Source organism: Numenius arquata, unplaced genomic scaffold (assembly GCF_964106895.1).
Source record: "Numenius arquata unplaced genomic scaffold, bNumArq3.hap1.1 HAP1_SCAFFOLD_43, whole genome shotgun sequence".
In the NCBI taxonomy this organism is placed as follows: Eukaryota; Metazoa; Chordata; class Aves; order Charadriiformes; family Scolopacidae; genus Numenius; species Numenius arquata.
The window spans coordinates 359,279-380,412 of record NW_027415386.1 but is presented as its reverse complement, the minus strand read 5'-3'; positions in this window follow the sequence as shown (position 1 = coordinate 380,412).

Below are 21,134 nucleotides of genomic sequence, written 5' to 3'. Positions count from 1 at the left end.
TTGAAACCGACCCGTTAAGTATTTATTAGCGGTGATCAGATCCCCCCTAAGCCTTCTCTTCTCCAGACTAAAATGACCCAAGTCCCTCAGCCCCTCCTCATAAGAGGGATGTTCTAGGCCTCTAATCATCTTTGTGGTCCTCTGCTGCACCCTCTCCAGCAGTTCCCTGTCCTTCTTGAACCGGACACAGCGCTCCAGATGGGGCCTCAGCAGGGTAGAGTAGAGGGGCAAGATGAACTCCCTCGACCTGCTGGTCGACCTCGACCTGATGCCCCCCAGGATGCCATTGGCCTTCTCGGCCACGAGGGCACATTGCTGGCTCATGGTCATCCTGTGGTCCACCAGGACTCCCAGGACTTTCTCCTCAGAGCTGCTCTCCAGCAGGTCAGCCCCCGGCCTGTACTGGGGCAGGGGGTTATTCCTCCCCAGGTGCAGCACCCTACACTTGCCCTTGTTGAAGTTCATCAGGTTCCTCTCTGCCCAGGTTACTCTCCAGCATCTCCAGGCTGCTGGTGACCATACAGGTGGCAGAGCCTTCTGGTGTGTCAGCCACCCCTCCTAGTTTTGTGTCGTCACCAAACTTGCTGAGGGTACCCTCCATCCCTTCATCCAGGTCATCGATGAACATATTGAAGAGGACCGGACCCAGTACTGACCCCTGGCGAACACCACTTGTTACTGACCTCCAACGAGATTCTGTGCCGCTGATCACTACCCTCTGAGCTCTGTCTTTCAGCCAGCTTTCAATCCACCTCACTGTCCGCTCGTCTAACCCACACTTCCTAAGCTTACCTAGGAGGATGCTGTGGGAGAATGTGTCAAAAGCCTCGCTGAAGTCCAGGCAGACAACATCCACCGCCCTCCCCTCATCTACCCATCCAGTCATGCCATCCTAGAAGGCTATCAGGTTAGTCAGACACGATTTCCCCTTGGTGAATCCACGTCGACTACTTCTGATAACTTTTCCTCCAGATGCTTTGAGGTGACATCCAGAAGGAGCCGCTCCATCATCTTTCCAGGGGTGGAGGTGAGGCTGACCGGCCTGTAGTTTCCTGGCTCCTCCTTCTTGCCCTTCTTGAAGACTGGGATAACACTGGCTTTCCTCCAGTCCTGGGGCACCTCGCCTGTTCTCCAGGACCTTTCAAAGATGATGGAAAGCGGCCCAGCAATGTCTTCTGCCAGCTCCCTCAGCACTCGTTGGTGCATCTCATCAGGACCCATGGCTGTACGTTACTGTGCTCTTTCTTGGCCTTCCCCAACCAGAGGGCTGGCCTGAGCAGTAAAGCCTGAAAGCAAAGAAGGCACTCAGCAGCTCCGCCTCCTCTGCATCCTCCGGCACCAGGGCACCCGTCTCGTTCAACAGCAGGCCCACATTTTCTCTCGTTTTCCCTTTGCCTCCGATATACTTGACAAAACCCTCCTTCTTGACTTTGACATCCCTTGCCAGTTTTAATTCAAAAAAATTGTGTTAGGCAGGAACGAATTCTTAAAACCCTTTAACTTTTTGCATCAAAATTTTGAAAGCGATTACTGTGCAGTGGAAGAGTTAAACAAAGAAGCAAAATTATCCTAGGCCACAGCTCCTTGAACATGACCCTACAGGGGCAGCAGACACAAAACAAGAGAAGACGAGAAAGTTAGAATAATACGACTAATTGATATAATTGCCAAAAAGATTTAGATCAGGGATTTGTAGCAAATGCTATTTGGCTCGCATTTACGGTAATCAGATAAATGGATATACATGAACTAATTCCTCCATTCACGGTTACAAAAAAAAAAAAACAACAACAACAACAAGGAGAGGTTATTTTATCATGGTGGGCGGAAATTACTCAAACCTCTAAAGGGTATTCACAAAGTGCACTTTTCAAAATGTGAGCCGTATTAAATGAACTCCCGGCTCCACCATTACGGAGATCAGCTCAGTGTTGTACCTTTACTGGCAATTCTCTCGTATCCTTTCGCTCCAAAGACGTTATGAGTGAGGCTCCGCTCGCCACCATCTCACACGGAGAGATCCCACTGCCAGGCCACAGCGGCAGTTCTGAACTTCCACTTCTCTTGCTGAAGTCGGCTTATCTGTTTAAAGAAATGTTGTTTATGTGAGAGCTGCAGGCCATCAGATCTATATCAGCTGCCTCAGAGTCCTTTTTCTTTCTATCGTTCTGCAGGATTTGACTGATGACCAAAAATCTTGGAATTCCAGCTACCTGGGGAAAATAAGTACTCAGTGGAGGATATATAATAAAGAGCAGCTAAAAAGAAAGTGATAGCAATCACTGAAAAGCCCGATCGCTGACTCTCTGGTATCCAACATAAATACTGGGTTTAGGTGCTTTTTACACATTTCACAGCAAGACTCAGATGCTCGGAATCCAGTCAGGGAGTTTATAGAAGTCAGTTCCTTACTTGCCCAACTTTATGACATCGGTTCATCTTGAATTTATACACTGCTTTAAAAGGTCACAATTACAAAAAAATACTGCCAACTAAAATATTGAGACCGAGCCTTCCTGTTCCTGGCGGTTTTAAATGTATCTCCTGGAAATATTTTGAACTACATACTTGCAGATTTTATGAAATGCTGCAATCTTAGTATTGTGCATTATGTCATAGAATCATATGGGGTTGGAAGGGACCTCTGGAGATCATCAAGTCCAACCCCTCCACCGGAGTGGGTCTCCCTAGAGCAGGTTGCACAGGATCTTGTCCAGGCGGTTTTTGAATGTCTCCAGAGAAGGAGACTCCACCACCCCTCTGGGCAGCCCGTTCCAGCGCTCCACCACTCTCACAGTAAAGCTGTTCCTCCGCATGTTCAGGTGGAGCTTCTTATACTCAAGTTTGTGCCCATTTCCTCTTGTCCTGTCGCTGGGCACCATTGAGAAAAGACCAGCCCCGTCCTCCTGACTCCCTCCCTTTAAGTATTTATAAGCATTGATCAGACCCCCCCTCAGCCTTCTCTTCTTTAGACTAAAAAGACCCAAGTTCCTCAGCCTCTCTTCGTAAGAGAGATGCTCTAGGCCCTTAATCACCTTTGTGGCCCTTTGCTGTACCCTCTCCAGCAGTTCCCTGTCCTTCTTGAACTGAGGGGCCCAGAACTGGACACGGTATTCCAGATGGGGCCTCACCGGGGCAGAGTAGAGGGGCAGGATGACCTCCCTCGACCTGCTGGCCACGCTCTTCTTGATGCACCCTAGGATGCCATTGGCCCTCTCGGCCACAAGGGCACATTGCTGGCTCATGGTCATCCTGTTATCCACAAGAACTCCCAGGTCTTTTTCCTCAGAGCTGCTCTCCAGCAGGTCAGTCCCCAACCTGTACTGGGATAGGGGGTTATTTCTCCCCAGGTGCAGCACCCTACACTTGCTCTTGTTAAATTTCATTAGGTTTCTCTTGGCCCAGCTCTCCAGTCTGTCCAGGTCTCGCTGGATGGCAGCACAGCCTTCTAGGGTGTCAGACACCCCTCCCGGTTTTGTGTCGTCACCAAACTTGCTGAGGGTACCCTCCGTCCCTTCATCCAGGTCATCGATGAACATATTGAAAAGGATTGGACCCAGTACTGACCCCTGGGGAACACCACTCGTTACAGACTTCCAGCTGGACTCTGTGCCCCTAATCACAACCCTCTGGGTTCTGTCTGTTAGCCCCTTTTCAATCCACTTACCTATCCATCCATCTAACCCACACTTCCTAAGCTTGCCTATGAGGATGCTGTGGGAGACGGTGTCAAAAGCCTCGCTGAAGTCAAGGTAGACAATACCCACCGCCCTCCTCTCATCTATCCAACCAGTCATGACATCATAGAAGGCTATCAGGTTAGCCTGACATGACCTCCCCTTGATAAAGCCATGTTGACTATTTCTGATGGCTTGCTTTCCCTCCATATGCTCTGAGATGACGCCCAGGATGACGTGTTCCATCACCTTTCCAGGGATGGAGGTGAGGCTGACCGGTCTGTAACTTCCCGGCTCCTCCTTCTTGCCCTTTCCGAAGACTGGGATGACATTGGCCTTTCTCCAGTCCTTAGGCACCTCGCCTGTTCTCCAGGACCTCTCAAAGATGATGGAGAGTGGTCTTGCAATGACTTCTGCCAGCTCCCTCAGCACTCTCGGGCGTATCCCATCTGGACCCATGGACTTGTGGATGTCCAGCATTCTTAACTGATCCCTAACTTGGTCCTCCTCCACCAAGGGAAGATCTTCCTTAGTCCAAACTTTCTCTGATTCATCCAAAGTCCATGGCTCTTGGGGGTTGGCCCGAGCAGTAAAGACTGAGGCAAAGAAGGCATTCAGCAACTCAGCCTTCCCAGCATCCTCTGTTACCAAGGCACCCGACTCATTCATCAGCGGGCCCACAGCTTCTTTAGTTTTCTTTTTGCCTCCAATATAATTGAAGAACCCCTTCTTGTTAAGTTTGACATCTCTTGCCAATTCTAATTCCAAGGAGGCCTTGGCTTTCCTTGTTTCTTCCCTACATAGTCTAACAGCATCTCTGTAAGCCTTCCAGGTGGTCAGTCCCTTCTCCCACTTGGTGTAAACCTCCTTCTTCCACTTCCGTTTTTTTCAGAAGGTCCCTGCTCAGCCACCCAGGTCTCCTGCTTCCCTTGCTCGATTTCTTGCTCTTTATGAATGCACTGTTCCTGAGCCTGGAGAAGGCAATGCTTGAATATTTCCCAGCTTTCTTGAGCCCCATTGCCTTCCAGAGCCCTAACCCATGGAACTTCACCTAGCAGTTTCCTGAAAAGGACAAAGTTAGCCCTCCTGAAATCCAAGCTTTCAGTCTTGCTTATTGGGTTTTGTATGTTACCCACGATCCTGAACTCTTGTCTTCCCATGGTCACTGCAGCCTAGGTTGCCCTCAACCTTGATGTCATCCACCAGTCCCTCTTTGTTCGTCAGTACTAGGTCCAGTAATGCCTCTCCCCTTGTAGGCTCTTCCACCAGTTGGGTTAAGAAGTTATCATCAATATTTTGGAGGAACCTCTTAGATTGTATGTTCCTGGCTGTGTAGCCTTTCCAGCAGATATCTGGGTGATTGAAGTCCCCCACAAGAAACAAGGCCCGCGATTGTGAGGCTACTTGGAGCTGGTTGTAGAAGGCCTCATCAACTTCTCTATCCTGGTCAGGTGGTCTGTAATAAACACCCACATTAGTGTCCCTCTGTGGGACGAGGCCTGAAGAGCAGGACCCCGAGTACTGCTCAATTAATTAGCGGGGATGTGCTGGAACTTGTAGGCCAGAAACCATGGGAAACTGAAGGAAGTCATGACCATAAAAAGACTAAACAAGGGCCTGAAAACAGAAACTTGACAGATGTTACAACACTGAGATAAGCAAGTTCCAGACACCCTGGCGCCCTGCCAAAGAAAGCCTTAAGGACTATCTCCTCAAGATAAGATATGTTTGCTAGCGTGACAGTATATCGCTGACCAATCTGATGCAGCCGCGTGAGCAGCATATGTGCAAAAGAACCAATCTGTTTAAAACACACAGTCAATGTAAGCATATATAAAGAAATAATTGTATACAATAAATTGACATTCTGCTTGCATCAAGCTGTGTCCCGTCTCTCAATCGCCGCATCCCTCATATTGGCCTGCCCCTTAATTCTCACCCACAGGCTCTCAACTCTCTCATCTGACACCGGGGAAGAATTTAGGGACATCTCCTCACTCTCTATCCATTCCTTGACATAAAGGGCAACACCTCCACCCCTCCTCCCTCGCCTGTCTCTTCTGAACAACCTATAGCCCTCAATAGCCACACTCCAGTCATGGGATTCATCCCACCAGGTTTCAGTGATGGCCACTATATCCTATCTTTCCAGCAGCACAGTAGCTTCCAACTCATCCTGTTTGCTGCCCATGCTGCGTGCATTGGAGTAGAGGCACTTCAGGAAGGACAGGCTGGGCAGAAGGGGAGGGGGTGTTGCCCTCTATGTCAAGGACCAGCTGGAATGTATGGAGCTTCACCTGGGGATGGATGAAGACAAGACAGAGAGCTTATGGGTCAGGATTAAAGGGAGCACGGGGGCAGGTGATGTTACAGTAGGAGTCTGCTACAGGCCACCAGATCAAAGTGACAGCGAGGATGTGGCCCTCTACAAACAGATAGGGGCAGCATCGCGCTCACACGCTCTGGTCCTCATGGGGGACTTCAACCACCCCGACATCTGTTGGAAGGACAACACAGCAGAGCACAGGAAATCCAGGAAGTTCTTGGAATGTGTCGACGACAACTTTCTTCTACAAATAATAGAGGAACCAACGAACTGGGTTTTCCCATTCGAATGGGAAACACAGCTCACGTGAACTGTGCTACCACAGGGCTTTAAAAATAGCCCAACACTTTTTGGAAATCAGCTAGCCAAAGATTTAGAAGAGTGGGAACGCCCGCCTGGGACAGGAGTGGTATTGCAGTATGTGGACGATATATTACTCGCCACTGACACCAGAGAAACATGCCTAGAATGGACTGTGAGCCTGCTAAATTTTCTTGGACTTAATGGCTATAAAGTTTCTCCACAGAAGGCACAGATAGCCCAGCAGCAAGTGACCTATCTGGGATATGAAATCACCGCAGGCCAACGGACACTAGGGAAGGAGAGGAAAGAGGCCATTTGCCAGACACCTCGACCACAGACGCCTAAGGAACTTCGGACCTTTCTAGGAATGACAGGATGGTGTCGTCTCTGGATATGTAACTACGGACTCTTGGTAAAGCCGCTATACGGGTTATTAAAATCTAACTCAAAGAATATTGTGTGGAATAAGGAAGCAGACAGAGCCTTCCATCAGTTAAAAAAGAGGTTAATGGAAGCACCTGCCCTGGGATTACCCGATACTACTAAACCTTTCTGGTTGTTTTCCTATGAAAAACAAGGAACGGCCTTAGGAGTCCTAGCTCAGAATCTGGGACCCTATCGAAGGGCGGTGGCATACTTCTCTAAACAGCTCGACGGAGGAAGTAAAGGGTGGCCTAGCTGTCTCCGAGCAGTGGCAGCAGTGGTAAGAAACATCCAAGAGGCCCGTAAGCTCACCCTAGGCCAGAAAATCACAGTTATGGTATCACACACCGTCTCAGCAGTACTGGAAGTAAAAGGAGGGCATTGGCTTTCACCTCAGAGGTTTCTTAAGTACCAGGCTATCCTGATAGAGCAAGATGATGTAGAAATAACAGTAACTAATATTGTCAGTCCAGCCTCTTTCCTCAGCGGAACCGAAGGAGAATCAGTGACCCATGATTGCTTGGAAACAATCGAGGCTGTGTACTCCAGTCGAACAGACCTGAAAGAAGAACCATTGGAAGATGCAGAGGATTCCTGGTTCACCGACGGGAGCAGCATCGTTCAACAGGGGATACGCAAAGCTGGCTATGTGGTAACCACCACAGAGAAGGTAATAGAGTCCAAAGCCCTGGCCCCAAATACATCAGCCCAAAAGGCTGAGATAATAGCACTAACCCGAGCGCTGGAACTAGCCAAAGGAAAACGGATCAATATCTGGACAGACTCTAAATATGCTTTTGGGGTGGTGCACGCTCACGGGCCGGTCTGGAGAGAAAGAGGCCTCTTATCTACACAAGGGAAGCACATAAAACATGCTGAGGAAATTCTCGAGCTCTTAGATGCAGTATTACTGCCTACCAAAGTGGCTATCATGCACTGCAAAGCTCACCAAAAAGGGAACACCGCTCCGGAACTGGGCAACGCACTGGCGGACCGAGAAGCCAAAAGAGCAGCAGAGATGGGTAATGCAGAGGTACAATCCTTGGTCCCAGATGGTAAGATACAAATTGACGACGAACCTAGATATTCTAGGGACGATCACAAATTGATCAAAGACTTAAATGGGAAAATTGAAGGGAAATGGGCCAGAACCCCACAGGGAAAAATAATAGTGCCTTTCTTGTTACTATGGGCTGTAGTCATGGCAGAACATAAGAAATCCCACTGGGGAACAGAGGCACTTTACGGATACCTGAGTAGGCTAAGATGGGCTCGGAATCTATACGCCACTGTCAAACAAGTCACTCAGCAGCATGAGGTATGTTTACAGAACAACCCTAGGACAGGTCCCAGAGTCCAGTTTGGCCAAATAGGGAAGGGAAACCATCCGGGACAACAATGGCAAATTGATTTTTCAGAACTTCCAAGAAAAGGGGGGTTTCGATACCTATTGGTATTAACAGATACCTTTTCAGGATGGCCAGAGGCGTTTCCCTGCCGAACCAATAAAACAAGAGAAGTGGCTAAAGTGCTGTTGCAAGAGATTATACCAAGATTTGGGGTTCCCGCAGTGATTTCCTCGGACCGAGGATCTCATTTCACTGCAAAGGTTGTTTCAAAAGTAAGCAGATTACTGGGTATAGATTGCAACTTCACACCCCATACAACCCACGATCAAGTGGTCAGGTAGAAAAGATGAATCACCTAATTAAAATGCACATTGTGAAGCTAGGCCAGGAAGCTAACTTGGCCTGGCCTCAGTCGTTACCGTTAGCCCTTCTCAGGATAAGAACAAAACCCAGAACCAAAGAAGGTTTGAGCCCCTTTCAAATACTCTATGGGAGACCATATAGTGTACAAGATGGGACATCCACAGAGTTGGGGAATGAAATATTGACAGATTACATGATAAATTTACAAAAACAGATCCGAGGGGTAGAAAAACTGGTTCTGGGAACAAGAGCTCGTGGGCTGGATGGACCAGTACACGAGATCGAACCTGGGGGTTATGTATATGTCAAGTCTTTTACAGATTCACCACTGAAGCCAAAGTGGGAAGGTCCCTTCCAGGTACTGCTGACCTCTCACACAGCCATAAAGATTAAGGAACAAGCCGCTTGGATCCATTGGACTTGAGTCAAGAGAGCTCCAGAACCCCAATGGACATCAACGCAGGCCGGACCCTTGAAACGTCGCCTCCAACGAAGAGATGGACATTAATGACATTGATAATCGTTACCATGCCGGGACTTTGTATTTCAGGGGGAGGGACACGGGATGTGAATACATATTCACGAAATCTAGAAACATTGGTAAGGGCTACTAATCTGTCAGATTGTTGGGTATGTAGTACCCTCCCCAAAGGAGAAATGAAATTGCCTCTATATGGGGTGGCAGCAAGCAATTGGAACTGTGCCAACGGAACCTGGCCCAAATTTTGGGCAAGAGGGGAAGATGAGTTGGACGGGTATTGTGAGAACGATGATAATATCTACCCCTTAGGACTCAGATTTGATTTACAAGTGTTGAAAGAAAAGCTCGTTGTATTAGTTAGCAATAACAATTGTACCTGGGAACACGGGGAATATAGACACAGGGGGCCGGTGAATAGGACAATAGCCTGGGGATGGAGCAAGTTCATAGCTAAAACTCAGATTTTGCATCAGACTGCGCAAGATGACACCACATTCAAGTTTTCAGACCTTTGGGAAAAGTTAACCTCGTGGTTACCTAACCTGGCTTGGCTTAAACAACTGTTTATCCTTCTAGTAGCAATACTTGTGTTAGGAATTTTAGCGTGTGCATTAGCTAGATGTCTTATGTGTTGTACCAGGGGGGCCAAAGATGAATACATTCAATGGAAGAAGCATCAGCTCCGTGAGCGAGTGGAGTCAGGGAAGTATTTTAGAAATCAGATGAAGAAGGAAAGTGTGTTATAGGCAATTGTAAAAGAATTTACAAAGGTGAAAGAAAAGGGGGGACTTGATTCAGAGAATTAATGGTTAAAGGTCGTTAGTGTAGATTTAGTACAGCTTGGCAAAGAACAGAGCTCGGAGCCCAGGAGCCCAGCATTCCAAGATAAAGAAATGGCCTTGTGTATAAGATAGCGGGAACAGCCTGCATGCTAAGGAGGAACCCAACTGTCTGGGTAAAGTGTCCATCTGGTCGGGACCAGTTTTGCGGTTTGGGGGCCAGCCAGCCCAGCATTCTAAGCCAAAGGTAAAAGTACACGGTGAAGAAGACTATGAGCCTTCCTCCAGAAGACCCCAGCCCACAACCACTGGGCGACAGTACGCATGCGGCGAGGGGAGGAGACTTATGATAATGAGTTCCTAGAAATAATTAGAATAGTAACGCCTTTTCTTAGAATCAATTATAATAACCCAGCCCACATTAATGAATATGTATGCTTTTCATCATAAATAGATGCTTGTTTTACGAGCCAGTGTGCAAGTTAGGAGGAGAAATCCCCCTTGCACCCGGCGCCGCAATGAACATACCTGCTTTATAACTCTCTGCGAGTTGTAGGGTTTGTTTCCGCGCGTCACTGGGCTCCCCGGTGGGGTCCAGTGTCACCTGTGGGGAGGAGGGGATGGTCACCTCGCGTGGCCGAGGCATGGGGAGAAGGGAGAGAGGTGTCGGTGTACATCCCTGACACCAGGGGCAAGGGCCAGGGGCGCGGAGGAAGAAGAGGGTCTTGGTGTAATTCAGGAGGAAGAGGTGCTGCGTCCTCTCCCTCCCCAACACCCTTCAGGCCACTGCAGGCTCGCTTGGGCTGTGAGGAGGGGGCGTGGGGGAGGTGATGGCGGGCAGCCCCATGGCAAGCACCACCCCCCACCCACCCTCCTCCACACCACCACAATCCCAGTGGCCTCACCCTCACCTCCTCAACACCCTCAGGCGGATGCCGGTGGCGATGGCAGCCAGAAGCCCGCTGGCCCACGGCTGCCGTCTAGTGGCACGGCCAGGGCACGCTGACTCTCTGGGAGGCGGTGGCTCCCTCGGAGATGGGGGGATCCAGAAGACGGGGGCGGCTGAGAGGAGGGAGGGCCGCAAGGGGCAAAGAGGGGCCTGGGGCCTGCGCTGGGGGCTGCTCGGCCTCAGGGCAGGCCCCACGGGCGCCATGGCAAAGCTCGGCCTGGCCACCAGCAGAGCCCGCCTTCTGCTCCCAATGGTCTTCGCCCTCATAGGTCGGGAGCGCTGTCAGTCTCCTCCCCTGAGGCGAGGCTGCCGCTGATTGGCCACAGGTGGGCAGGCTGCTGTGCGGCAGTGCTCATCCGTCACCAGAGAGAGTCACCGCTGATTGGCCGCCTGGGCCGTCACCCTGCCCTCCTTTGGGGCCCACCCTCCCCTGGGGCGATGCTCTCTGTTATTGGCCGCCTGAGGGGTCGCTCACACACAGTGCCCGCCCTGCCCTCTCGGAATCTTTTCTCTGATTGGCTGTCTGTTACAGTCAATCCCATGCCCTGTCCCCCTCCTCTGACGCCATTGGCTGTCCCGGGCCCGCTGCCTCCCCTCCTGGGCGGGCGTTGCCGGGCGACCGGCTCCGCCTTCAGGGCTTGATCCCTGCCCAGGGCCCCTGGGCCCTGAGGGAAGGCCGTGGGGCGTCCAAGACGGGTCGGGGCCTTCAACCTGTAAAAAGGAGGCTTTGGGCTCGGAAAGGATGGGCTAGGTGCTAACAGTGGCGCCTTGGACTCTGAAAATGAGGGGAACCCCTTGGTTGTGGCCTGAGCTGGCTTTGGTGCCCAGTAACTCCCCCCAGGACACCAGCCTCCTGTCTGGAGCGAGCAGCGTGAGGGCTGGAGCCTGAAGGCACGGGCCTGATGGACGCTGTGGGCTTTTTGTGGAATTTTTAGGGACGTTTTACAGGGGTGGTCCGTCCACGGAGGGAATGCTGCCTGTGCGACCTATCAAAGGATAAGAAGGGGAGTGCTGGTTCCCGAGGATGCGTTGGATAATGCGTGACCTGGGCCTGGCGTTCCTGCTCTGGGGTGAGGGGTGGAGAAGGGACTGCTGGGCCTTGGCCCCAGCTAGTAACGGAGCAGCAGCCGCTCGCTCACTGCCCCCGGCGCGATGGGGGAGAGCATGGGAAGGGTGAAAGCCAGACAGTTCCTGGGTTGAGGTAATAACTTCACTAATGGCAACAAAATAAAATCATACCAGTAATGAGAAATTGTAATGAAGAAGAAAATAGCACAGAGTGAGAACTAAACTTGCGAGACAGACAAGCAATGCAGCTGAAGGCACCACCGACCGAGCGATGCCCAGCCAGTCCCTGAGCAGCGCTCCCCTGTGCCGGCCTCCCCCCAGGTTTATGGCGGAGCAGGATGTCCTATGGCACGGGATGTCCCTCCCTTTGCTCCGCTGGGCTCAGCTGTCCCAGCTGTGTCCCCTCCCAACGCACTGCGCACCCCCAGACTGCTCGCTGGCGCGGTAGGCAGAGAAGCAGAAAGGGCCCTGATGCTGCGTACACGCTGCTCAGCAGTAACGAACACGTGCCTGTGTGATCAAAGCTGTTTCCAGCGCAAATCCAAAACGTCGCCTCATATGAACTACTACGAAGAAAATTAACTCTATCCCAGCCAAAACCAGCACAGCTCCCCAGAACAAAAGAGGATTCTGACGCCAGGAGAAATGGCGACTCCAGAGCTTTGCGGAGCACGGGTGCCTTTCCGTGCCCTGAGATGTCTCCGGAGGGGCGGGTCAGGCTCAGGCTTCTCTCCTCCTCCCCTCTGGGCTTTGCGGTCTAGGGGGGGGCAGCTGGGGCTTTGCTATCAGGAACAGCCTGGGTCCGGGGCTACTGTCCTGCAGGCGGTGGCAGAGGCCAGGAGTGACACTGTCCGCTCGGCACGCTCAGGGCGGTCCCCATGGGAAGGACACCATGGCACTGGGCTGCTTGTTCCAGCTTTATTATAAACTAAGTCGTATTCAAACACAGCCGTTCCCTAAGGCTTAGCTGACCTCTCTGTCTCTTCAGAGCCCGCAGCACAGTGCTCGAAGGGACCACCGTGATGATGTTGGCTGCTTCCTTGGTGTTCCCAAGATGAGCAAGGTCTGAGCTGCCAGGGACCGGACTGCGGGTTCAGCGTCAGTCTCCAAGGGCCTGAGAGCTGTGACAGAAGGAAACACAGCAGTGGTGAAACCCCGCTGTCTGCAGAGACCCTCCCGTGCCAGCCCTGTCTGTCTCTTTCTCTGGCCAGGAGGAGCAGGTGAGGCCATCAGAGCAGCTGGAAGCTGCTGCTCAGGAAGGCCCATGTGCCCCTCACACCTCCCTCTGCTCCTGAAGCAGTTCCCTGGAGCAGGGCCTGGGATGGCAGCACCCTGCCCAGGCTCTGTCCCGTGCCCCACCAGTCCCAGCCAGCACAGCACTGCCCCCGCTCACCGTTGCAGATATCCCGCAGCTGCCTCCCCTCTGGGTCCCTCAGGCGCCGCGCACCAAGCCCTAGGCACAGAGCTTTGTCAGACCTCTGCTCCCCAGTGTGCCTCGGCAGCGCGGCCCCCGGCCCTGCCGGCTCGGCTGGATGCCCTCCTGCCCCCCAGCAGGGCTGAGCGCGGGGATGGACAGTCCCCGAGGGCGGTGGGACGCAGCAAGGCTCCCGGTGAGCCCACCTGCCTGGGCAGCTGGGGGCCAGGCTGCCAAAAGTGGGACCCCGGGGGCTGTGGCTCACCGATGAACCTGACGGCTGCCTCGCGCAAGGTGGCCTGAGCGTTCTGCAGGTACGGCAGGCTCTGCTCCAGGTATTCTTCCAGCCTGCTCCTGTCCTGCAGCAGCTGGAGAGAGCACAATGGTATGGGCATGTCACCATCCCTCTCCAGTCATCTGGACACCTCCCTCCTCCCAACACCCCTGTTCCTGAGACCCCTCCCTCCCACTGGGTGCAGGAAAGGCCCTGGGGGGCTCTGTTCTTGAGGGCAGGGAAGGAGGATGCAGCTCCAGGCTGGAGCGGGGCAGGCGAGGCAGAGCTGCACAGCCCACACCCCAGACGCCGGGGGACACCCCTCGTCCAGCCTGGGCCCTGGGCCTCACCGAGTACTCGACAGTCCTCCACATCTTCTGTGGCTGCACCAGGTCTTTGAGCTCTTTCATCTTGAGGAGCTCGGCTGCAGCAAGGAGGGCTTCCCTGGATGCCTGCAGAGGGGCAAAAGCTGGGAGATGGCACCACAGTCTGGGGAAGGAGACCTGGCGGCCCCCTCCTCTTGGCTTCGTTCCTGGCACGATTCAGCCCTTGGGGAGCTGGGACATGCCCTGGCCTAAATCTCTGGGGGTCTCTTGGGCACGGCCTGGGGGGACAGGGATTGAGCCTCCAAGCCGTGGCCTCCAGCTGCTGCAGGGACAACAGGGAAGCCTGCAGGGACGCACCTATTCCCGCCTGGGGCCACGGGCAGGGCAGGGGTGGGCAATGTCTGTGCCAGCTTCTCTGCCCCTGCTGGCGCTGGGTCTGCAGGGGCCTTCCCCTGGGCTGCCCTGGAGGAGGGCTGAAAGGAGGCAGCGTAGCTGGGAGGGGACCCCCCCAGTGTCCCCTCCGCTTCTGCAGCAAGAGGCAGTGGTGGAGCGGTGCAGGGAAGGAGGGGAGCTCTGCCCTGTCCTCAGGGACTCGGGCAGTGGGACCCCGAGGTGAGAGACGCTCCCCCGGTCCCACTGCCAGCGGCTCTTGCCCTTGATACCCAGGGGGTCAGCACGCCCTTCCCTGTGTCCCTGGCCAGCTTTCAAATCTGTACCTCGGACACGCTGTCTGTCTCCTCACACGTGTGAAAGAATAGCGGGAGCAGGCCCCTTTGCACTTGCTCCTTCATCCTCTTCTTGTCCTCCCCCACCACAGTCCCCACCAGATCTCTGAAGAGGCTGATGGAGAGCTCTCGCAGCTGGCTGGACTCCTGGTAGGGAGAAGGAGAGGGGGACTTGAGAAGGAGCCCCTCCCTGCTTCCTGTGAGCATCAGCCCAAGGGCGTGAGCCTGGCAGATGGGAGGGGAGATGCTCCGGGGCCAGATTCTGCAGGAGGGAGAAGCCGTGCTGGGCTGCAAAGCCCAGAAGCCATCCCAGCAGAGCCCAGGGGAGCAGACCCTCCTCTGAGTGCTGCCCGTGGGGCTGGGCTGAGGGGCAGCTCTCATCGCAAGAGTGCCCATCTGCAGGGCTCAGTCTCCCACATCAGCCTTACAGCCTCAAAGAGGGGCAGGAGCTTCTCCTCCGCCAGCTGCACAGCAATGAGGCTGGCCTCCTTCCTCTCCAGGTGACCCATCACGTTTCTGAAGATGACCAGGACATTCATCTTGATATCGGTGGTGTGGCCATCCTGGATCAACTCCATAATGTGTGGCAGGAGGACCTGCATTTTTCTTGCCTGTACGAAAGACAGTTTACTTTGTATTTGAAACGGTCAAAGACCACCCCAGCAAAAGTGTCCCAGCCTCCGGTCCGGCGTCCTGGCAGGTGGTGGCACAGGCATCTCTGCAGCAGCCTCCTGGCAAGTGGCGGCCATGGGCACACTGGTGGGGACGCGGGAGAGCAGGGGTAGGGCAGGGAGGGCAGGAAAGCAAAGACCCCCCTCCCGTCCCCATCCCAGCCGCCCCCTTTTCCCGCAGGCCCGAGGAGGCAGATGGCTGGGGAACCCTTCGTGCCTGGAAAGCTCCCCAGGCAGCCACCGCCCCCCCCCCCCCCCCCCCCCCCCGCATGGCATTTGGAGCAGTCATCCCACTGCCCGTCCCCCCGCCACAGCCAAGCCACCACCTCACCCACTGCCCCAGCCCCGGCTGCCAACGTGCCTCCTCTCGGTGCCGCCCTGCTCACCGTGTCACGTGTCTGCGACAGCTGGAGGAGGTGTCTGAGCAACAGGGAGGCTGTCACCAGGCTTGGACACCTCTGATAGACGGTACCAAAATCCTCGGACAGGAACGCAGCGGGGGCCAGCAGCTGAAACAAACACCGCAGTGAGATCCTGGCAGAGCCTGCAGGGCTCGCTGAAGGTGAGCAAGGCCTTTGCACTTTTGTCAAGGTAACTCACAGACAAGTGAAGGATGTAGGCCTTCTCTATGGCCAAGGCGCCTGGGGCGCGTGTTTTCCTGCCCTGGAGTTGACTGAGGAGCTCCTTTAAGATCTTCTCCAGAGTCTGAGGGACGGAAAGCATCACCTCCCACATCGCTGCACCATTGCTGCAAGCCAGAGCACTCTGTCAGTAGGGCCTCTCGGCCACAGCAGCGTGGCCGGGGACAGCCCTGCATGAGACGGACCCTGCCCCTCGGTCGGGATGCCCTGGGCAGCCGGAGAGGGCTGAGCTCCCTGTGGGGCTGGGAGGAGCGTGGTGGCTCTGGGCTGGCTTGGCCAGCTTTGACTGCTGCAGGCCTGGCTGACCCACCAGGGCTGGAAAGCGTGGTGGGATGGAGGGCCCCGCTCCACGGGGATGTCCTGCGGCATTCCTTGTGTCTGGCATCCCGAGAGTCCCTGACTTCCTCTCCCATTGGGAACAAGCCCTCATGGCTTTTGGGGCCAGTACCCGTCTCCGGTTGCAGAGAACTTCAACAGGCTCAGGAGCACTTTGGTGGGGTCCAGGTCAGTCAGCACGTCAAGCAGTGACTCCACGCTCTGGCGTGCTGACTCCGTGTTGATGTGTCCCAGGTTTTCCTGGATGCAGCTCATGATCTTCAGCACCTGGAGGAGACACAGGTGAGGATGGTGCTGCCACTGGAGCGCAGCCATTTCCTCAGCTGCCCTTTCCGTCCCTCTCTGCTGGCTTCAGGTGGCTTCAGGTGCCCGAGACACCTTGGGGGTGGGAGGGAGGAAGCGGGAGAGGAACAAGGCCTGACAGGGCTCAAGGGCAGGGCAATCCAACCACAGGGTACTTACATCCGCCAGCCAGAGGTCGGGGTATGTCATGAACAGATCCAGCACTCTTCTTGCCGCTTCCTTGTCAAAGATGCTGGAGTCTCTCATCGCCTCGATGAACGCAAGGACGATGTCTGTCATCTGATAAGGTGGGAGGTATTGTGCAAACCGCTATGGGAGGAAGGAAGGGAGCAAAGACGTCACACCGAGTCCCCGACGGTGTGTTTAGCTGGGCAGAGTGAGCAGTCCTGGCGAGAGATGCCGGCCAGTGCTGGTGGCAGTGCCCGCAGGAAAGCTGGCAGCAGGGGCTGCTGTCTCTGCAGGGCGGAGGATGAGAGCAGAGGGTCCCCAGGGTGAGGGGGGAGGCTTGGGCTCATGGGCACAGCGTTGCCGGCCCTACGGAGAACCAGGGCTCTCTGGTGGCCAGGAGGGCTGGAGCTGCTGCTGGGACACTGGCGTGCTGCCCCCGCATAGTCCCTGCGTGGGGACAGAAGGAGCCCTCTCACCAGGGACAGGGAGACCAGGGACACCACGGCAGCCCCACTGATGCCACATGCCTTTGCTCACTCAAGTCCTCTCGAGGCCACAGGCAAGAGTCCCAGTGGGGGTGGAGCTCCTTACCATGGCCCACTCTCTGGCGGTGTGAGAGAAGCATCCAAATTTCCAAGGGAAGTTTTGTTTTTTATTCTTTGTCGGTGAGTTGCCTAAATAGCGGGGGAAACACAGAAGAGTCTGTAAGACACAGCAGCTTTGCCAGCAAGCTTACCAAACTGCCCTGAGATCCGCTTGCAAGATGGCAGGACACAAGCGGTCAAGGAGACTTCTGGAGGGTGTCAGGAATAGCTTCTTGCTACAGGCACTGGAGAGACCAGCCGGAGTGATGCGCGGGTGGATCTGCTCTTCACTAATGGGGAAGATGTGGCTTTGGGACCTGATAATCAATGGTAGCTTTGTTTGTAGGGACCGCAACAGAGTGAGCGGGGTTCAAGATGCTGAAAGGAGGGAGGGAGGAGAGTAGCAGAGAACAGATCCTGGACATCAGGAGAGCACTCGGCTTCTGCAGCAGAACGTCAGCTGGGATGCTACGGGAAGCAGCTGGGAGGGGCAAAGGAGGTCAGGAAGAGAAGCAGAGCTATCAGGAGATGTCTGTGTGCAGAGGGACAAAGCCCACCATTGTGGGTTGTTTCTCTTACGTTCGTGCTGATCGATGAAATCGCTGAGGTGGCAAAGAGCAAAGTAAGCACCAGGGGTTGTCTCTTCTGTGGAAGAAAAGAAAAGCAGGAGACGTCCCAGCAGCGTTCCCAGGTTTGCAATCTGGAAGTGTTTATCTTTGATGGGGTCATACACTCCTGTTGGATAATGTTTCCAGGCCTGGGCGAGAGAGGCAGAAGAGCAGAAGGGTTGAGGGCAATCAGTTGGTGCCAAAGCCCTGAACCCAAGTGTGTGCCCAGGGCTGGATCCCTGCGGAAAAAGGGCTTTGCAGGGCCATGCCAGCCACGACTCCGAAAGCAACCGGCTGGGGAGCAGCCCCGCGTGGGGAGAGCTGCTGCTGCTCTGGTGTGCAGTGAGGGGAGGGGGCCTGGCTGGAGGGGGCCTGGACCTTACCGACATGCATTCAAACATTTCCAGGTGGAAGCTCAGGTTGACAATTATATCCAGGGCCCTCTTCTGCACGGCTACTGTCTCAGAGTCGGTGAAGTTCAGCAGCATCTGGGAAGAGAGAAGCTGCTGGTGTGCCCTGGCAGCAGACGCCTGCTCCAGCAGAAACAGCACTGCTGAACTCCTGGGCTGGACTCGCACAGCCCATTAAGGCTTCCTCTGATCTCAAGGAAAGCCTGCAGTTCCTGCCCTAGGGGAGCTCGCAGGCTTGGGATAAATGCCCCGGGCCAACCTTGTGGCCAGGCAGGAAGGCAGATGCCACCCTCTGCAGCCACTGTGCTCCAGAAGAGCCTGGTGGCCCAAGGGAGGTGGGCACCCTCCCTGCAGTGTGCTGTCTCTGCATGGCACTGAGGTTGGCACCGTCCACTCCAGAGTGGACACCCCCTTCCCTCCAGGGTGAGGAACAGCCCTTGTGCATGCCAGACCTGGAAGATGATCTGCACCAGCATGGTGACTCTGTGGAGATGACAGTTGAACACCAACTCTCTCACCATGTACTTCACGGTGTTCATGGTCTGCAAGGAGGGCAAAGAGTTGTGCCAGTGATTCCGCTGTCCCTCTCACCCCCAGGAGACTGCTCTGAACCCCCAGAGCCAAGGGAGGACTCCCGTGCTGCCTCGCGGTACCCAGGAGACACCCAAGGGCAGACAATCTGCTGGGTGCAGAGCAGCCTGCAGCACTGGAGGTGGCCAGGCCTACAGGAAGGGGACAGATGGAAGGGGGTGGGAAAGCAAAGCCGAGACCCTGCTCTGCCTTGGACCTCTGGTCATATCGCAGCACGGGGTGGGCCAGGGAGCAGCCTGGGGGGACTGGAGGCTCCTGGAGCTCACCCAGGTCTTACCTGATGGTAGAGGATTCTTTCCAGGTCCTGCATTTCCTCTTCAGGAGGAAGGAAAAAGACACTCGAGAAGCAGGTTTCTAGGAGGCTTTCCTCTTTACCCTCCAGCACTCTCTGCCCTGAGCTGCAAAGGGCGAGAGGGGCCATTTGGACACTGGTGCTGGGAGCAGCACTTCGAGGCCTCGTGCAGGTGGACAGGGACCTCTGGGGCAGGGATGGGCAGGTACCTCAGTTTAGCGATGACATCCATGGCTTTCATCCGCACTTCTGTGCTCAGTTGGTCCCTGGGCTCCTTTTCCAGCAGCATCTGCAGAGGACAACCAGGATGGGACCTGGCAGCTGCCAGCTCCCAGTGCCACCAGACCCTCGCCCTGCCCAAGCACTGTCCTCACAGGGGGGCCGTGCCCCCTTCTCCAGAGCTGCCTGGTGTGCTCTCACCTTGATGTTCTCTGGCAGCTCGAATGCATGGCAGAAGAAATGTAGGCACCGTAACAAGCTGTAGTCTGAGGCTGTATGGCACATCATGTTGATGCTGTCAAGAAACTCAAGCTTCTTGTCCTCGTCCTGGCAGCCGCGGGGACAGAGAGACAAACAGAGCGTGAAAGGGGCCCCCACGGCCATCGGGAGCGGAGCACAGCGGGTGCAGGGCCGTGTGGAAGAGCTGGGAGATGCAGCTCTGCCCAGCCAGCACACCTCCAGCAGCCCGGCAGCAGAGCCCCTGGCAGGAGATGCCGGCAGAGCTGCAGGGGAAATGGCCGCAGTTACCTCTTCTGGGCAGCGGACAAAGGCCATGATAAAGTCCATGGTTTCCTTTGCCTTTTCGTAGAGCGGTAACCATTCAGGATCTAATAAAGTAGGAGAGCAAGGAGAGCTGTAGAGAGGAGCTGCTGGCAGGGGGGCAGAGGAAGATCTGCCCTCCGTCCAGCCTCATGCCCGCTCCCCTGGCGCCTTCTTCCCACATGTGACAGGGCTGGAGGGTGCCCTGCAGATGGGCTGCCATGTCGGAGCACGGCGCAGCGGGGAAAGCCCCCGGTGCCCCGGGCTGAGGAACTGGCTTGCAGGTGGGCAGGAAAGGTCCCCCTCCCGCAGCATCGCTGCCTCCTGCCCGCCCCACTGACTCTCGCTGCCCGTGCCCCGGAGCAGGAGCTGGGTCCCGCCTGCTCTCTCCCTCCTTGGGAGAGGCTGTGCCGGGGCCCGATCCCAGCCCTGAGCAGCCCCGGCCTTCAGGCAGCACCATGCCCACCACCCATGAGATGAGACCCCCACTGCCAGCCTGCCAGGAAAAGGTGACTCTGGCCCGGAGCAGGGTGCGCTCGCTGGCCCCAGCCCTGCCCAGACCAACAGGGCCCCTCACTCACCCGTCTGCAGCGGCTCGACCATGGTCACCTCGTAGGGCTCCGGTGGAGATCTGCGCTCCCGGGGAGCCGCCTTCTCCTCCCAGGCCACCCTGGGGCGGCTGGGGGGTCTCTCTGCCATCCTGCGGGATGGAGGTAAAGGGGAAGGGGACGGAGGAAGCCTTGGCAAAACGCCTCGGCGCTGTGAGGCTGCCGGGGGCAGCAAGGAAAAGACACGGGCTGTGCTCGGGGGCTCTCGGCTCGCTCCGCTCCTGCCCTGTCCCGTCACTGTCCTGCCGGACACTGCGGGCAGGGGGCCGCAGCCCCGCTGACCACACGCAGAGCAGTGGGGTGTCACCGGGTGAGGTCACAAAGGGCCCCGCTGTGACCCGCCACCCGGGCAGGGAGGGGCAGGGCGCTCCCCGGGGGGGCATGGAACACATGGAAGCGGAGCATCCAGGAAAAGGGGGGAAAGAGAGAATAGAAGGTGCAGCCGAAAATGAGCCGGGGACGCCGGGGGCTCCCAGGCCAGCAGCCCTGTACCTGCCAGGGCAGCCTGCAGCAGGAGAAGCAGCCTGTTGCCCTGCCTGTACCGCCCGTGCTTGCCCGGCTGCTGGCGTCAGGCGGAGCTGGAGCACTCCCCAGTGCCAGCCGAGGGATGTCTCAGAGAGGGCAAAGAGGGGATCCAGCCTCCCCAGCCAAGGGGCTTGTTGGTCAGACAATAATATTTGAGAGGAGCCGGGTGGTCCCACTGGTT